This window comes from Chionomys nivalis, chromosome 7 (assembly GCF_950005125.1).
Source record: "Chionomys nivalis chromosome 7, mChiNiv1.1, whole genome shotgun sequence".
Taxonomy (NCBI): domain Eukaryota; kingdom Metazoa; phylum Chordata; class Mammalia; order Rodentia; family Cricetidae; genus Chionomys; species Chionomys nivalis.
Window position 1 is genome coordinate 50,165,104 of NC_080092.1, and position 19,619 is coordinate 50,184,722.

At 45.6% G+C, this 19,619-nt stretch overlaps 1 protein-coding gene across 4 annotated transcripts in view; it reads left to right on the top strand.

The window, feature by feature from the left end:
- Positions 1-16,936: 16,936 nt before the first annotated feature.
- Myh10 (myosin heavy chain 10) overlaps positions 16,937-19,619 on the top strand; it is a 131,863-nt gene continuing 129,180 nt past the window's right edge. For all 4 annotated transcript variants that reach the window (XM_057775512.1, XM_057775514.1, XM_057775513.1 and 1 more), the window contains exon 1: positions 16,937-17,057. The gene's annotated coding sequence lies outside the window, so the exon portion shown is untranslated. The remainder of the gene's footprint in view (positions 17,058-19,619) is intronic.

Consider the following 19,619-nt stretch of genomic DNA (forward strand, 5'->3'; position numbering starts at 1 on the left):
CTCTTCTCAACTTGCTTCTTTTCATGGGCCGAGGCTCTGAAACGGAAATTCTCTTGGAATTTTGCCACACTCATTCTTATTTTGGGTTTGTGATGGTTTGAAAGAAAACGGCCCCCACAGGCTCGCAGGGAGTGGCCTAATTAGGAGGTGTGGCTTGCTGGAGGAAGGGTGTTGTTGGAGGAGGTATGGCACTGGGGGTGAGCTTGGAGGTCTCAGATGCTCAAACCACACCCAGTGTGGCAGACTCTTCCTGCTGCCTGTACATCCGTAGAGAACTCTCAGCGCCTTCTCCAGCATCTTGCCTGCCTGCACACCACCATGCTTCCCACCGGGATGATAATGAACTAAACCTGAACCATAAGCCAGCTCCTATTAAATGTTTTCTTTCACAAGAGTTTGTTGTGGTCATGGTGTCTCTTCACAGCAATAGAAACCCTAACTAAGTCAGGTCCCTTCCTGACCTCTGCGCCTACAATGGCCTCGGGTCGTCACAGTTGCCCTGTCACGGGGAGGTGCCTGGCCTAACATCCTTTCTCCTAACCAGTGCTTTGCAGCCTGCAGGGCACTGTTTCTCATCCCCTGCCCTCAGGCCTGGAAGCAGTGGAGACCAAGTCCCGTGCAATGAATGTGTGTGGTTTGTGCTGCTGCCAACAATAGAGATGGGCAGAGCTTTGCAGTGCAGGGAAAGTCTGAGAAAGGAACGTGCTCAAGGAAGACCAGAGACAAGAAAACAACTGCGTCTAGTCCTTCTGCCTGGCACAAAAACACATGAGGAGGCCAGGTGTTAACCTTTTTGTTTTGCTATGTAGCCTTGGCTGGCTTAAGAATATGAAGGCTATAATAATAATAATAATAATAATAATAATAATAATAATAATAATAATAATTAAAAAAAGAATATGAAGACCAGGCTGACCTAAAAGCACTGGCAGACACACACAGTCGAAGTTGAGTCGTGGGTGTCACTCCTCAGGAGCTACCCACCTTGGCTTTTGTTGTTGTTATTGTTTTGTTGTTGTTGTTGTTGTTTTGAGCCCGGGTCTCTCATGGGACCTGGGGATCGCCCATTAGGCTAGGCAGCTTGCCAGTCAGCCATAGGGACCGACTTATCTCTACTTTCCCAGAGTTGGGATTACAAATGTGTACATAAAAGTGTGCACTGCCACACCCAAACTTTTACAGAGATGCTGGGGATCGAACTCAGGTCCCCAGGTTTTCATGGTAAGCACTTCAAATGAGCTGTCTCGCCAGCCCTTGCAGTAGATTCTAAAAGAATAAAATATAATGTCCTACTAATGCAGAGTGAACCTGTTCCCTGTTGCCGTGCTAAGAGTATATTGCAAAACATTTAGGTTTTAATTAGCCCATCTGAAAGGTTAGAGATAGCATCTGTGCAGTTTTTTCTTTTACCTTTTTGTTTTGTTTGTTTTTCAAGACAGGATTTCTCTGGGTAGCCTAGGCTGTCCTGGAACTAGCATTGTAGACCAGGCTGGCCTTGAACTCAGAGATCTGCCTGCCTCTGCCTCTGCTGGGACCATCCAGCTCTTTAACTATTATTTTTTAAATTTTAGTTAATTTCTATTTTGTGTGTATTAGTGTATATATATGTACATGTATATCTGTAAGAGAATGTCAGATCCCCTGGAACTGGAGCTATAAAGAGTTGTGAGCCGCCATGTGGGTGCTGGAATTGAACCCAGGTCCTCTGAAAGAGCAGTCAATGCTCTTAACCACTGAGTCATCTCTCCAGTCCCATCTTTTACTATTCTTATGATGAGATAAATGAAGCATTTTGGGTAGGATCACAGCCCAGGATCACATGCCCAGGGAATGACACAACCCACAATGAAATGGGACTTCCTACATCAATTGACAATCCAGACAGTCCCTCACAGACATGTCTATAGACCAACCTGATAAAGACAATCACACGATTAATTAACACTGGTTCTCAGGTCTAGGCTGTGTCAAATTGGTAGTTAATGCTAACAAGGACAGGGGCTGAAGAAGAAGAGGAGATAAGTTATAGTAAATAAAAATAAGAGATCTGCAATTTCCGCACATCTCAATTGTATCATGAACTAAAATTTTTGATTCTGCTGGATAATAATATAGGTTGAACATCTCTAAATTAAAAATCTGAAATCCTAAATGCTCCTAAATCTGAAACTTTGGGATATAAGAACATGATGCCACAGGGGAAAATTCCACACACAACCTCATGTATGTCAGGTTGCTGTCAAAATGCAAGCACATGAAAAATATTGAATATAATTACCCTTGGGAAGCTGGGCATTAGTGGTGCATGCCTTTAATCCCAGCACTCAGAAGGCAGAGGCAGACGGATCTCTATGAGTTCGAGGTCAGCCTCATCTACAGAGTGAATTCCAGGACAATCTCCAAAGATACACAGAGAAACCCTGTCTCAAAAAAATAAAACAAAACAAAAAAAATTACCTTTGGGTTATGTGAATAAAGTATCCATGAAGCATAAATGAATTTCAGGCATTCGCTTGGATCTCATCTCCAAGATAAACTCATCATGTGTATGCAAATATTCTAAGATCACAAAAATTGACAGTTTCATAAGAGATAACCCAACCTACCCTTGGATGACTAAAATGTGTCCTGTCACCCCAATTTACATGTTCAAACCTAACCCCGATTTGATAACATTAGGAGATAGGGCAGCCAGTAGGTGATTGGCTCATCAGAATGAGGCCTTCAGGAGGGACCTTAGTATTAAAAAGACTCCGAACATCTTTCTTTCTGTCACAGGAAGACACCGGAAGAGTTGTCAGTCTAAAGAGGATCCGCACCAGAATGCAGTCAAGTTCTCATCTTGGTCTTCAACCCCACCCGCCAGGACTGAGAAAGGAAGCCACAGTCTGTATATTTTCAGCCCACGCAGACGAAGCCTCATACTCATCTCACAGGATTGTCGAAAGAATGGCAGGGGACAAGGCCTGCAAACTGCTCAACACAGGGCCTGCAATATGAAAGTCTTAAACACGTGCTAGCTCTTTGACATTTTATGATCAGAAAACAGTTGCTTGGTGGCAGAGTGGGGGTGGGAAGGTGAGAGGGTGGGGGTGGAGGGGGGCAGTGGGACGGGGTGTGGAGCTCAGTTGCTAGAACACTAACTTAACTACCATAACTAGGTTTGATTTTCCCTAGGACTGCCTGGGTATGGTGGCACATGTCTGTAATCCCAGTACTCAGAAGATGGAAGCAGGAAGATCAGGAGTTCAAGATCGTCCTTGGCTAGATAGTGATTTCAAGACCAGCCTGGGGTGCCCGAAGCCCAGTCTCAAAAGAAAAACAGTTGCTGGGCTGTAGAGATGGCTCAGAGCTTACGCCTTCTTTCGGAAGACTTGTGTTCTATCCCAGCACCTACATGGAAGCTCAAAACTATTTATAACTCAAGTTTCAGGGGATCTGACACTCTCTTCTGGCTTCCGCCGGCACCGTGCACACAGGTGTTACAAATACATATGCAGGAAAAACATCATACACAGAAAATGACGAATTCTAAGAAAAGTGTTTAAACCATATCATTGAGCTGCATGAAAAGACCAGATCCAAGGATGAAAGGCAGTGGGAATGGCGAGTCTTTGGTGGTAATGAGGTCTGTGAGCATCTGATGAATCCCAAGTCCCCAATGCTTTCCAGAACACAGCTAGCCTCCGCCTGGACCCACCCTCCCCTGAGTAGGCATTGGTGTTGGTCTGGCACATAGATTCCCTGGTTGTTTCTTTGACAATTTTAACTGAGGAATTCAGCTTATTTTGGGTAAATTCCCTGGAAGTCCAAGTTCACATTTCAAACTAGGCAGTGTGGCCACATTTTCCAATGAGTAACTCCCTCGAATATAACTCCTGGTAAAGATCCCATGGGTATCGGAGAGAAATGTGCCATCACACGTGATAAACAGCAGGCCCACTGCCTGGGGCTTGCCTCATCTGTCCAAGCTGGGGTATTTTGGAAGCTTGACCTCATTTGCAAACACGTGTCTCCACATACCTTCAGTCAGATGCAACTTTTCCATTCCCAATTTAGCTCCTCGTTTTCCTCCTCCCGAAATGAAAGATGTGACTAAAGAGTTAGACTTTTAATAGATTCTCATTCCAGGTATGTTCTGGGGGAGTTCCCCTGTCTCTAAACTAACTTCCTGTTCACTCAGGATGAGCCAGGCCTGGGAGACAGAGCAGGAACACACCAGGATGATAAGGGCTGCGTGTTAGATAGGGTCAGCGGTTTCTTCGTGCTTGCACTGTGACCCAGACCCAGAGAGCTTAGCAACCTGCCTGAGGCCATGAGCTATTACATGAATGCAGGCTGCCTGTCCTGTAAGTGTCTCTGCTTAACCCCTGTACTCCATCCTGTCTGTTTTTGCAGTACCGTTCCTGAGCCTTTCACTCTCTGGGTGGGACCTGGAAAAAGTGTCAGGTATTTCGCCACCGGCAGGCACTGAGGGAAAGAGGAGGTTTCTGTGATTTTTAAATAGAAGCTTTGAAAAAGGGGTGGCAATTCTTTATGTAAACCTCCCACAGACTTCTAGATCTGGCTGCCATCACTGTGACACCCTGTGTCCACTCAGCCTGGATTAGACCTAAGTTCTGTCCCTGAGTTCTTCCCTATCAGTCCTCAACAGCCTGCTGAAACACACCATTACTTTCTAGGGCCTTTACTGAGACACGCTGCATTGATTTCTCCAGTGTGTGGCTCAGGGTCCCATACATAGAAGTCCCGTCAATAACTGCAGCTGATGATGGCACACAGAGAACTGTTGGATGGACAGGGACGTGTGACCCTGGGATGTCCCCATCTCCATACTTCTTTAGCAAAGTGCTGAGGAGGAAGCTTCGATGGCTTCGTCTATGTAAAAAGGTCACGGTTCGGTGAGTCCTACGTGCTCATCTGAAGGGCAGGCTTGGGCTCGGGAGCCCCTTGAGGAAGTCTCTTTTGGAAGAGAGTTTCTGTCTCCCGTCTGCCAGCTGGTATGGAAAATAGTGTGAGTGCCCACAACCATTCATGCTTTCATCAGAAGGAAATTAGCAAATTTCCTTTTACAAGTTCACGTCAGAACAGAACAAGACCCACTGCTTGCTAGTGTGCTGCAGAGCCATGAAATTTTAGGGAATCGGGGCTTTTGCTGCCCAGTGATACATCTCATGTGTTGGTTATTTTTCTCATCTCTCTGACAAAATGCTTCACAAAAGCAACTGAAGGAAGGCGAGGTTTATTCAGCTCACAGATTGAGGACGCTGTCCATCTTGGCAGAAAAGTCACAGTGCCGAGAGCCTGAGGCAGCTTGTTACATTGTGTCTGCAGTTAGAAGAGAGACAAGGCTGGTGTTCAGCTTGCTTTGTCCTTTGTATGCAGCCCAAGACCCCAGCCCATGGAATGGTGCTGCCCATATTTAGTATACGCCTTCCCACCTCAGCTCATCAAATCCACAAACTCCCTCACAGATGTTCCCAGAGGTCAAGTAGACAATTGATACTAATCATCACACAGGTCAAGAGCTCTGAAGAGGCAGGAAGTCTCAGGCTTCTGGACCGGGCTATTCCTGGGGTAGCTCCCCATCTGCCTGTGACCTTCCAAGAAGAAAATGAACTAACTTGATAAGAATAGTTAGGCTGTATTAAAAGGTGATACATAGCTGGGTGGTGGCGGCGCATACCTTTAATCCCAGCACTGGAGAACTCTGAGTTTGAGGCCAACCTGGTCTACAGAGTGAGTTCCAGGAGAGGCCCCAAAACTACAGAGAAACCCTGTCTCAAAAGAAAAGAAAAAGAAAGTGATACACAGACACCCATGCTCTTACTCTCAAAGGACTTGTATAATTTGATTATCTTCCCTTATAACCCAAGTTAAAGCATCATTTAGATGGTAGGAAGTTTGGAACAAATACCTGGACGTCGCCATGGTAAGCTCAAGGGGAGGGGACTCTGGGCTGATGATGTCAGGTACTGTCCTCTGAGACCCATGGTGGAAGTGGCTACATGCTCTGCCAAGACCCAGGACCCATCCTTACAGGGAATGTTGTCTTTAGAACCCAGCCATTAGGCCAGGCATGGTGGCGCACACCTTTAATCTCAGCACTTGGGAGACAGAGGCCAGTGGATCTCTATGAGTTTGAGGCTAGCCAGGTCTACAGAGTAACTTCCAGGATAGCTATAGAGAGAGAACTTGTCTCAAAATCAAACAAAACCAAAATCCGAGCAAACGAAAGAACCCAGCCATTGTTTTAGAGTGCCTGCAATACTTCAGCTGTTGAGTCAAGACCTGAGAAGAGACTAAGTATATCCCAAGCCTCGGACACCTTTCTCTCATGAGTGCCTGAGATATTCAGCACCTGTAAACAGCTGAAAAACCACCTCCTGCTTCTGGCCCACACAGAAAAAAAGCAAAGAAATAAATTGCAGAAGTGAATATGAGGGGCTGGAGAGCTGTCCCAGCAGTCGGGGACACCTGCTGCTCGTGGAATTTGAGTCTTGGTCCACAGGATGGCTCACTATCACCAGTTCCAGGGGATCTGAGATCCTCTTCTGGCCTTCTTGGCACCTGATATGTATGTAGTCCACAGGTGATTGACTGACTTCATGGTTGTTAAACCTGAAACTACAACAACTATCTACCCATTTCAATTCGGCTAAGCCCAGTAAGTATTCTGGGGAACCCATGGATACAACGTCATGTGAGGTACCCTAGCAAGTGCCGTTTCCTCTTTAAGATGATTATAGGTTAGAATAAAACATCTCATCTACACTTAACCTAAATAGCAGATACAGCATGGTGTCTTGAGAAAGAAACAAAGGCAGAGTTTAACCTGAGCCCTTGAACCTTTCCCACCGAAACCAACCCGCTATCATGTATGTTCATCTGAGGTGGGAAGGGCAGAGCCATCATCTCCACAGGACTCATCACCAGCCAGAAGATGCACCGTTTTAGAATTATGAGACAGAAAGGGTCATGCTGGATTGGACTGCCTGCAAGATTTTCTAAGGAGAATTTTTTTGGTGGTGGTGGTATTTTTGTTTTTGTTTGTTTGCTTGTTTCTTACACATGATCTCTCTAGGTAATCCTGGTTGCTTTGGAACTAGATACATAGACCAGTCTGGCCTCAAACTCACAGAGATCCGTCTGCCTCTAAAGAGAACTTTATGGTAGATAAACCGCCAAGAAATGGTAGGCTTCAAAGGGCTGGAGATGTGAGGAAGGCCCCAGTCAGAGAAGATACTGTGATCGCAGTCTGCATGATAAGAAAGCATGGGGACACTCTTAGGGAACTAGGACCAATCACCAATCCAATAAGACCGTGAGGGAGTCAAGGTGGATTGAGGCTCACAAGCTGAATTGCTGTGTGTGTGTGTGTGTGTATTTCAAGACAGGGTTTCTTTGTGTAGTACTGGATGTCCTGGAACTCTCTCTGTAGACCAGGCTGTCCTTGAACTCACAGAGATCCACCTGCCTCTGCTTGCCAAGTGCTAGGATTAAAGAAAGACTTGCACCACCACTACCTGCCAATTTAATTTTTTTTGTTTTATTTTTTATGTATAACAGTGTTCTGTGATGTGAGATTCCCCTCTGCATGCTGTGAATATGTTTTATTACCACTGGTTAATAAAGAAGCTGTTTTGTCCAATGGCTTAGCAGAGTAAAGCCAGGCAGGAAATCTGAACAGAGAGAGAGAGAAGGTATAGTCAAAGAGATGCCATGCAGCTGCCGAAGGAGAAGGATGTCAAAACCTTACCACCAGTAAGCCACAGCCTCATGGCAATACACAGATTAATAGAAATGGGTTAATTTAAGATGTAAGAGTTAGTTAATAAGAAGCCTGATCGCCGGGCGATGGTGGCGCATGCCTTTAATCCCAGCACTCGGGAGGCAGAGGCAGGTGAATCTCTGTGAGTTCGAGACCAGCCTGGTCTACAAGAGCTAGTTCCAGGACAGGCTCCAAAGCCACAGAGAAACCCTGTCTCGAAAAACCAAAAAAAAAAAAAAAAAAAAAAAGAAAATAAGAAGCCTGTTCTAATAGGCCAAACAGTGTTGTAATTAATGTGGCTTCTGTGTGATTATTTGGGACTGGGCAACTGGGAAATGAATGAGCAGCCTCTGTTTACAGTTCTTCCTACATGTATGTTTACCACACGCTTGCCTGGTGGCCCTGGGATTAGAAGAGGGCATCAGATCCCCTAGGATTGGAGTTATAGACTGTTGTGAGCTATATAGGTGCTAGAAATGGAACCTGGATCCCCTGCCAAAGCAATAAATTTTCTTAATCTAGCAGCAATCTTTCCAATTTCCTTCCCTCACTTTTAAATTCAGCCTTCCAAGTAGAATGGTTATCAACAGATTAATTTGCAATTTTAGGTTATAAGGAATTTCCCATATACGCAAAAATTGAGAATTAGGTGTTCCTATTGTCCGATGCCAACAGCTCATCACCAAACTCTTTGCTATACTATCTCCTGTGATATTCTGAGGCAAAGCCCAGACGCTATAGTCCTAGAGCTTCCGGTATGCCATGCATACGCTCTATTACTGAGCTACACCCCCAGTCTAGGCATTATAGCCTTAAACCTGTAAATATTTCTGTGTACACCACTAAAAGAAAAAGATTATTTTTTGTAGAGTAAAAATACCGTCATTACACCTTTAAAAATAAACAATACATTAATTTTTTTCAATAGCTAATTAGCATTTGGCTTTCTAATTATCCTACATGTTATTTCTAATTTGCTTCTTGAATAGTTTGGTGGTCTGAATTGGGGTATCAAACAAAGTCAAGTATTGAAGCAAGTTGCCTTTGATAATGAACATTTTCAGGAACTTCTAAGATGATCCCCATCTTCTTTATGTGGTATGCATCCCGTTCTTTAGCCCATGCTATCATTTCCATATGCTTGTGTTCCTTTTGCCCAGGCCTTGATTCTTTGCAGCCTACCATCCTTAGCTGCGGACAGCCCTGCTCCTCTTTCGTGCTCAGCTACAATACCCCCTTCTTAGAGCTGAAAGGACCTTGTCATCAGCCCATCTTGTATCCATCTATTTACTCTACCACTCATCCTGCCACCCTTCATCATCCTTCCATCCGGCAAACCTTTAGTAGACATCTACCATTTGTCAAATGTTAAGCTAGGGATACAAGCTGGTCCTGCTTGACATGAACTGACAGTTCAGCACTGTGCTGTCCGATCTGGTAGTCACGTGTAGCTGTTTTAGGACTTAAAATGTAGACAGTCTAAATGAACACGTGTATCTACTATACATCCACTACAAACATTGGGGTTTGGACACTTAATATGATAGGTGAAACATTCTATTAATGTTTAAAAAAGAATCTTTTATATTCTCTTTTTTTATGTGTCTAGGTGTTTTGTTTCCATGCGTGTCTGTGACTGGTGCCCTCAGAGGCCAGAAGAGGACATCAGATCTTCTGAGGCTGGAGTTACATATGTCTGCTACCATGAGGGAATGGGGAATCAAACCTGGGTTCTCTGGAAAAGCAGCAAATGCTCTTAACCACTGAGCCATCTCTCCAGTCTCCTATTAAATGTTTTGTTAAAAAAATAAGCTTTATTATAAAAAAAAACTTGCAAATTAAATAGCACTACATACTAATTAACCACACCCAAAGTCTATACAACTAGATGAGCTTCTATACACTTAGAAACAGCCATTCTGAAGCTCTGATGTTTCACAATGGACTTTGCACTTTCACTATTGAAAATATTTTTATGTACTTACCCACCAGCAAAAATGAAAAATCTCTGACAGCATTAGAACTGGAAAAACAACAAATGATTTTTCGTTGGTTTATACATTGAAATGTTATATTCTTATAGATGTATTTGAACTTGATAACATGATTAAGGTGAGCATGAATGATGTAAATGATATGACTTTTTCTCTTTTAGACAGAGCTACTAACACTATTAATTAGCTGTGTGGCTCACATCGGTGGCTCACCTTCTACATCTGCTGAGCTGGCCTTGCGACAGGCTACGGGATGTACAAGGATGGAGAAAAACAAGTTATTGGAACTCGTCATGAGTGTGTTTATAAAAGTGTACAGCACAGGGCAGGATTGTTTTTAGTTCGTGAGGCCATGAGAAGGAGGAAGGGCATCAACCTAAACTGTGTCATGCATTGTGCTGGGCACTATAAATACCCTTATGTGTGACGATAGGCATTTTAATATCTTCACACATTGCTTGGCACTTTAAATATCTCATATAATCTTTGCAATCTCCTCAATCTGACCTTGTCTCTCCAGCCTACTGACTCCTCTCTCATCCAAATCCGTCGCCTCTTAGATGTTTGGTTTGCTGCAGCAGCGGTTCAGAGCTCCCCTGCCAGCCTGTCTTTCATCTTCCACCTCTGACCAGATAATCCCGATAAAACACACGAAGTTCATTGTGTTACTCTTCAAATCAGAATTCTCTCACGGCTCCCCATTGTCTTCTGCCGTCTTATTCCTCTTTGCCGGGCATCGATAAGATCTGACCCCTGCCTCCCTCCCTTCTGGCTTTTCCATCCCCCACCTTTTCTTCATATGGTTGACATCTTCCTCTAGAGATTTTATCTTCCATATTACTTCCTCTAAATCACTTTCCGGAACTCTTTCTCTGCCACTCTTCTGGGTCCCATGTCTTACCAAATGTCTTCAGATCCTGATGTGTTTCTGTGATGTGGTACTGTGATGGTTCATGATGTTCATCAACTTGGTTGGATCCAAACACCTAGATCAGTAGAATATACTTCTAAATGTGCTTGGGAGGTCCTTTGCAGAGAAAACTGACATGTGGGTAAACCTAAGAAGAAAATACCCATCTTGGGATGGGCAGAATAGTTCAACAGGCTAGTGACCCAAATGGGATAAAGATGGGAGGAATGGGCTAGTCAGGGTATACACTCTCTACTCTTCCTAACTGAGATCACCTTCTCCTGCTGTGGACACCAGACTCTGCTTCTTCAGCCTCTTGGTGCGGACTCACACCAGCGACTCTCCAGAACTCTTTTAGGACTCAGATGTGCTCTGCATCACTGGTCCTTTCTGCTCTGAGGTTTCCTTTTGCTGGATTCTCTAAGTCTCCAGAATAAAGATGGCTGCCATTGAACAATTCAGTCTCTAATAGTGTAAGCTAATAAAATGAATTGCCCCCTTTATATCAGTTAGGTTCCTCTAGAGAACCCGAAGTGTTGTGAAATGTTTAACTATGCAAACATGTGTTGCATTTGTTTAACTATATAAAGCTGTGTTGCATTTGTTTAACTGTGTAAAGACGTGTTGCTATTTTATCTTGCCTGCCTAGGGTACCTGTTTGGTCTAATAAAAAGCTGAATGGCCAATAGCAAGGCAGAAGGTATAGGCAGAATTTAGGCTCAGGAAGAAAAAGAAAGAAAAGGAGACACCAGGGAGACACCAGGGGTCAGCCAACCAGACGCAGAGGAAGCAGGAAAGTAGGACATTCAGAATGAAGGAAAGGGAAAAAGCCTTGAGGAAAAAGGTAGATGAATAGAAACAGATTAGATTAAGTAGCCTAAGCATAAATCTCTGTGTCTTTATTTGGGAGGTGGTTGGTGGCCCAAAGAAAATTTCAACTACCTAAGTTATGAACATACTATATTGTATGCTTGCAATCTTTTCAGATCAGAGGCCTTTATGGGAAACTGCTTTTAACATCTATAGATCTTTCCAGGGAGCGGGGGTGAGGAGAGAGTCCATACAATAAAATCTGCACACAATCTCAGAACCCTTAAAACCCTGTAGTATTCCCTGTATGTATCCATGATAAAAGACAAATGTCTTCTATTATCATTGTTTGCCAATATTTTTATATTTCCCACTAGATTACAAACTCCTTGATGGGGAGGGGGACCATGTCTATGTTATCATTGTCATCTCTTCAGTAGTTGGCACAGGCCCTAGGCACAAAAGATAGTCGATAGTCATTCGTCATGGGTATAGCTTGCTGTATTAAGGTCAAGGATGATCAAGTCTGCCTTTTATTTCCGTTTTATTTTTGAGTGTTGGGGGTTGACACAGGGTCTCATGATCCTCAGAACACTCTGAGGTCCACTCCCAGACCCAGGTTTTACAAATCAAGTGAAATATGACTTAGTCAGATTCTACATGATTTATAGGAAATATTAGATTAGTAAGTTTCAGGAACTTCTTCTTGTGGGCTTTCTCAGAACCTACGGCAATTCTGGAAGTTTCTTTCTTGTTTTCCTTACTGGCATTGTCTGTTTTGTCATGACTCTTTCTGTTTTAAAACCATCTTTGAACACTCACTGACCCTTTACCTTTATTTATTAGATGGAGAAATTGGGTATCACAGTATGTGTGTCTCAAGTTCCCACCATTTTCATAGGATGGACTTGTCTAGACTTCTTATAAACTCTTCCTTCCCACCTAAACTTTCCACTACTTCACTGCCTTAACAGAAACAATTCAATTCAAAAATACCCTTCTCATATCACTGGGATAATTTGCCATGAATCCTCTACCCTTCCCCAGCCAGTAACCAAGGTCCTGAAAGCTTAAATTAATGACTGTGAAGGTTGGCGTGTAGCTCAGTGCAAGAGTGGTGTGGAACAATCTATATACCTTTTTTTTGAGTCAGGGTTTCTCTGTAACTCTGGAGTTTGTCCTGGAACTAGCTCTTGTAGACCAGACTGGCCTCAAACTCACAGAGATCTGCCCGTCTCTGCCTCCTGAGTGCTGGGATTAAAGGTGTGTGCCACCATTGCCCAGCTTCTCGTTGTTATTAAAAAGCTGACTGGCCAATAGCTGGGCAGGATTTTTGGGGTAGATTGAATGCTGGGAAGAAGGAGGGCAGAGTTAGAGGAGTCACCAAGCAGATAGAAAGGAAGCAGGACATACAGGAGAGGTAAAAGTCAGGAGTCTTGGGGCAGCACATAGATGAATAGAAATGGGTTAACTTAAGTTGTAAGAGCTAGATAGTAATAAGCCTGAGCTATCAGTGGAGCTATTAATATTAAGTCTCTGAGTGGCTCTTTGGCAACAACTGCTGAGACACAGAGAAACTCTACCTACAGAAGAACACTTATTTAACACACTCAAGATCCTCAGTTTGATCTCAACACTGAAAAACCAACAATAACAAAACAAAAAAAAACCTACAATAACAACCAGGCAAATATATTCAATGAGTAAATCAGGTCACTAGTAAGAGGCAGCAGGGAGGGGTGGTGACAAGAGCATCCCAAAGAGTATGTACTTTGTCTAAAAATGACCGACAGCTAAGACACCAATGGCTTCTGCATTTCCAGATATTTCAATTTTTATAGAAAAGCTGGAAATCCAGATTTTTATGTTTTAAAAGGAGCGAGCCTTTTCCTTATTTTTAAAAAGAAGGTTCATTCCTTTTTTATTTAAAAAAATGACTTTATTGAGGTATATTTATATACTTACATAATTCACAATACACAACTTAATGGTTTGGGGGTTTTGTTGTTGTTGTTTTTAGTACGTTTACCAAGTTGCTTAACTGGAACCATAAATCAGTTTTAGAGTATTTTCATTACCTCATTTGTAGCTCTTATGTTCATTTACTGTTGGATCCTGTGCTGTCCCTGCTTCCTGACCCCAGATGTCACCCCAGGCACGTACCATATTCCTTTCTATTGCCAGTTTTGCCTTTTATGGGCATTTCATGCAGATGGGATGAGTTGGTATGTGCGTTTGTGTCTGGCTTTTTTCAAGTGAGCATAAAGTTTTCAAGGTTCATTCATGTAGCTTGCATCCATTGTTTATTACTTTTTATTGCTGAATGGTAATCTGTTGTATGGACCTATGACTTTTGTGTATCCATTCGTCAGTTGATGCTCATTTAGGTTGTTTATATCTTCTGGCTATTATAAATGATGCTGTGTGAACATTTCTGTGTACATGTTTTGTATCCACACAGGATTTCCCCCAACCTCCCACCTTTTTTTTTAATACTAAAGGGCAAAATTGTGGGATTGTATGGCAAATTTATATTTGACTTCTTTATTATGGACAAAAGCACACAGCATGTTTAGCTCTTAAAGAAAATGCTCATTTTCCAAAGTGACTGCAGCATTTTACATCCCTGCCAACAACGACCACAAAATTCCTGTTTCCCTTGGTCCTTGCCAGCGTTTGCTACTGCCCTTACTGTTTCATTATCGTCTAGTGCGTGTATTTCACCACCCTTCACTTTTTCATTGCAGGCTTGCGGGTATGAAGTGGGATCTCATTGTGGTTTCAATTTATAGCTCCCCAATGACTAACAACGTTGGCTAATTCTTAATTTTTAAATGTTGGAATTCATTCAAAAAAAAATATCTGCCTATCAGTTCTGTGCACATGAAACAAAACAAGCTCACATGCTCAAACTGCCCTGAGGGAATGAGTTTGGACTTCTGACCTAGTCTCTGCCAAACAATGGTCTGTGAACTTTTGCTTTTAGAAGTAAAAGCAGCAGCCTAGTCACCAGCTAAAACTATTGCAGATAAAGACAAGGGTTTCCTCGCTCTTGAACCTGTACAATAGAAAAAGGCAATTTTCAATCTATTAATCCATAATGTCGTGTTATTTTTATTCAATAACCCATCAATTCAACGTATTTGAAAAACGAATCTTTCAAGTACATATCTATTTCTTCTTTTAGAGCTGAGGCAATTTGTCAAAGACTACGCTCTAGGTATAGTGGTAGAGCTGCATTCAGAGCCATGGCTGTGTTTTCTGATAGATGATGGAGACCGGGAGCCTAGGTGTGGAAAGGGAGAAGGAAGCACAGAGGGACTGGAGAGACCTTGGGAAGAAGTTTGAGTGATGCATTGACGCGTGGATGGGCAGAAGACAGGTCTGGAACCTGTTTTGTAATTTCTCTCCTACGCAGGCAGAGATGCGGGGCAGACACCTATGGCCATCTTGCTCTAATCATGCCACACCTCGTTTAATCCCAGAAGCAAAGTGGGACCAGGCATGGTTAGTACTTGGAGCTGTCCGGCAGAGGAAAACGCGGAAGAAACTCCAGAGCTAGAAATATACTTGGGGACAGTTTGGTATTGGGTTCTCGTCATGACAAATGTCTTTGTGAGTCTTAACCCTGGTGAACTTCTGTTCTCTTCTTCTGATGGTCCATTGAGCTAGTAACATTACGAGGAAGTTTTGAAATGGTGAGAACCCATAGGTCTGACGGCTTACTGGGACTATTTGTGTAGCTGTTCTAAGTGTGCAATATTGCATTTGGGAATGACTTCACTGGGTGACAAAGCTTAGACTCAGACCTTAGAAATAGCCGAGTTTTTTCTAAATACCGAAACAGTCAGAAGAGGGCTATTTGACATGTTTTGTACAGCTAATTTATACTTCCTCTGCAGACTTCCCAAGGATAGAATCCTTCATGTGGTGCCAGAGTCACAAGAAACCTGGACAGCAGCAACCTGGTGGGCGGGTGAGGGTGGAGACCAGAAACACCAAGACAAAGGACCAAGAATTCTGACTTCCACCTGGAGGGCTCTCCCTGCGGCTGCCTTGGAGCTTTCTCCGAATTCCACCAACCCTTTCTTATCACTTTCTGCCTTGTTTTCGATTTTTTTCCACTTAAAAAAAATTAGTCTAGTAGTTTCTCAGGCATTTAAAAGGTATCTATTAACACACACACACATATCCGATACTAAATACTAAAATTCTTGAGGGATTATTTTTTGAAAATGGTTTTTCTTTTTATAAGAACAAGTAATACATTTTGCTCGTGTTATTTTTGATTTTATAATATTTATACACGTATAATTAGAGTTTACTAGATTATACATACATTTCATTACAATTTTTACTTCAACTTTCCAGTTTATTTTGGAACTCCACCCCCACTCGAGGTCCTAGGCATTTTCTAAGGCCCCTGAACCACTAGTTCTTTGACTCTAGGGAACAGGACAACGCCGCAGGAACCCTGCAGACCCATTCCAGCTTCTGTAGGGAGCTGGAATAAATGAATGAATGAACACATGGACTAACGAAGTCGCTTTCTTCTCGGCCAGGCCCTTTTGCAGCTCCTATTTTTGGAATCTCTGCCCAACCTAAGAGGCCGAGCAAGCAGGTTTTATCCGCTTGCGAACATTCAACTGCGACTGGCCACGAGAGGAAGACGTCGGGCGAGTGCCCGGAAAAAGCATCAGTGGGGGGGGACCCCAGGGTTCCAAGCTGACTGCAGCCGGGTCAGCACACGGGCTAAGCGGCACCCCTCCCCCACTGCAGGTGAGCCGCACATCCGCGGCTCCCACCCCCTGAAGCTCCAGGGTGACGTCAGGCCTCAGGACCGCGCTCCCGCCCCGCCCCTGCAGGCGGCTCCGGGGGCCGGCGAGTCCTCTGTGGCAGCCGGTCTCCGCTGCGGGACCCGGTGGCTGCGGCAAGCCGACGGGCCGCAGGACGCTCGAATGGGTTGCAGCGGCGTCCTGACGCTACAGCGAGACGCGATCAGTGGGAGACGGGAGCTTCTGCTGTGACACACCTGCCCCACCGTCCCCCGTCCCCGTCCCCCCACCCCCAGCCCCAGCCCCGACTAGCGCAGCGCGCACAGCCCAGCAGGGTCGGCTCTCGCCGCCTCGCGGGATCGCCCGGCTCCCAGTTAGTCTCAGCTGTCCATCTCCCCACAAGCTAGCCAATCGCCCGCCACTGCCCCGGCCGCACCTCCCGGCGTCCCTGACAGGCATGAGGGCCAGCCTATGAGATGGGGAGCCTGTGGGCCTAGGTCGGGAGCGGGAGCCAATGAGCATCATTCCAGGTGGGTGGAGGGAGCCGGACTTGGGAAGGTAGCTTCGTTCGGGTTGCTAACGTCTTTCCTGGGAGATGGGCGCGCAAACCGACCAGTGGGTCTGGGGGCGGCGGTGATGGGCGTGGAGCTGGCCCAATGAGGGTGGGAGTGGGTGGGGCAGGCGCGAGCGGCAGTGCTAAAGGAGCCCGGCGGAGGCAGCGGTGGGTTTGGAACTAAGACGCTGGATCTGTGGTCGCTGCTGGGGACGTGCGCTGGCGCCACCATCTTCGGCTGAAGGTGAGAGGTGCGGTTGCCTGGGTCCGAGTGAGGTGGCCCCGGGAACGAGGACGGTCGTGAGGTCGTCCGGGAGGAAAGGAACCCGGGCTGGGGGACCGAGCGACTCTGGAGCACAGGGACGGAACCCAAGCGGGGAGCTCGGAAAGGCAGACTGGGCTGTGGAGAGCGGACCTTGTGGAGGTGACGGGACCCCAGTGTATGGAGATAGAGAGACCCCCTGGAAGGATAGGAACTGAGGTCCTGGAGAGTGAGACCCCTGCAGAGATCAGGACTGGGATGTGCATGGGGGCGATCCTTGGAAGGGATGAGGATGGAGATCTGGGGGTGGGAATGTGGAGACCAACTCCTTGGTTGCATTGGCGCCCTGGAAGCGTGGGATTGGGAGGTGAGTGCCCTAGTTGGAGGCCGGAGGCGCCCGGCGTGTCTGCCCTCTTAGGAGAGGACTGAGTCCTGGGGTGTGATCTCGGTGCTAGGGGCGCGGGAAGGAAGGGCCCCTGGGTGGGTTTCATGGTGGGTTAGGCCGAGTTAGGCTTCCCCGGGCGCGACTGAGGGGTTCTCCAAGGATTCAGAAAGCGGACCCTGGATCTGTGAGATTAAGGGACCGGTGTGCTGAAGCGCTGCGTGGTCTGGAGAGCGTGCGGCGGGTGAGGGGCTCCAGAGCTGTGCTCGGAGAAGTAGGGCGGGAGTTAAACGGCATGCCACGCTTGCTGGGGACCGTGGAGGACCAAGAGGTGGACGCCGGGCGAGGCCTGGGCCGTTGGGGGGAACGAGGCGGGAAATGTGGCCCGGGCGCGTTGTAGCGGAGCGGCCGGGGGTTGGGCGGGGGAGGGTCAGCCCTCGCCTCTGGATCGCTTTATTGTGTAAGTGATCTGGTAATGGCTCTCCGGAGACTCTCTGCCTGGCCTTCTGCAGTTGGGGGGGTCACACCCTGATCCCATAAAATCGAAATGGAATTGGGTCGGAGGGAAGTTGAAGCTGTGGAGTCCTTGGCATTGGCGGGGCTTTGTGGGCCTATGGTGGGCGGATGCGGCCCAGGGACCCGAGAGGCCCCCACACAGGCCTGCCTAGGAACTGGGGCCTTAGAGAGGAGGTGGCCACTCGGCGGGTCTGACCCGAGCTCGTGAGGTTTGGGTAACGGGGTCTCTAGCTACGACCGTTATCTCTTGTTTCTTGGGGCCTCTGCAGCTCTCTTCAAGATCACTGCGGTGGATGGAAGGGGGTGGGGTGGGGTGGGGTGGGGTAGGGAAAAGCAGGCGGGGTAGATCCAGACTGCGGATGGAACAAAGACTGCTGTTTTTGCTGAATAAAATAATACTAAATGTAATACTTTGGCTATGCTGAGATTTTGATTTTGTTTTTTTTAAACATTTGAAACTAAGGATGCTTTGGATGAGGTTTAATTATTCCTGATAGTATCTGACTCTGGAAAACTTTATAATCTATTCATTGTTTCATGTCCCTCATCAATCTGCCTCTGTTAACTATTCTTGTAGCCCCGATGCTTTTGATGTTTAAGTATGCCCTGTCTGTCTCCGGTTCTGAAAAAGTGGCCATTTTATGTCTCTCCTTACTTCTGCATCTTAAATTGCGTTCTTCCCATCCTTATCGGCAGAAAGCATACGCTGCAATTGTGTGATACAGCACAAGCTTTTGCAGCCTCAGGATGTGACCTGTGAGTGCTTGGCTTATGTATTTGGGCTCCTTAGGGAAGTCACCACAATGAAGAGGCTGGGTCGAGAGGGAGATGGGGGACAATCTGAAGGGCACCGGGGTAGGGTGAATGACCAACCATATGCTTCAGCGTTGGATGTACATTGTTATCACATATGAGGAATTCAAGTCCCTGGTTTAAGACCCAAGTTTTGGAAGTATTTTATTCATTGGGAGCCAGAGCAGGGCTTCACAGCCATACAGCTGTCTTGCCTTTTGTGGCTGTGATTGTTTGGTTAAGTAGAATTTTGATAAATTAAGAGACGCGTGCAGCCGCATAGTGCCAGTGACCCCAGTAGTAGATAGTGTTACACAGATAGGGGCAGCTCTCATTTGGGTCATCTGTGTCTGAAGCATCTTCTAGGGTGGCTACCTGGCCTCATTTTATTTGTTCTGCTGTATTCAGTCTGATCATAAAATTGAATCGTTTTCCTCTGCCCATAACTACCTTGGGTGTTGGGAAGCAGCTGAGAATTTTGCTAGGTGGCGTTTCATTGGAAGTAAAAAAATGAGCAGGGTGGATGCCCCAGGGGTAGTTGTCTGCCACCAGTGCTAGGGATGGGAACTTTGACTCTGTAGGAGGCAAATTGATATATGCACTGATAAATGATTTAATTGTCATTAGACAGCTACTTCAGGTGACAGATACACCTTCCAATTCTCTCCATGCTGCCTACTACAGAGGTGCCTTTTTATCCCCCTTTTCTCTTAAATGTAGGCATTTTCCTTCAGAATGTAAAGTCTATGGCAGATTGTGCTAATGTGCTCGTGACTGAACCTATAGTCTTTAACCCATTATTGGTAGGCAGGATTCTTTAATTTGGTAACAAGTTATATGAAATGCCACATATC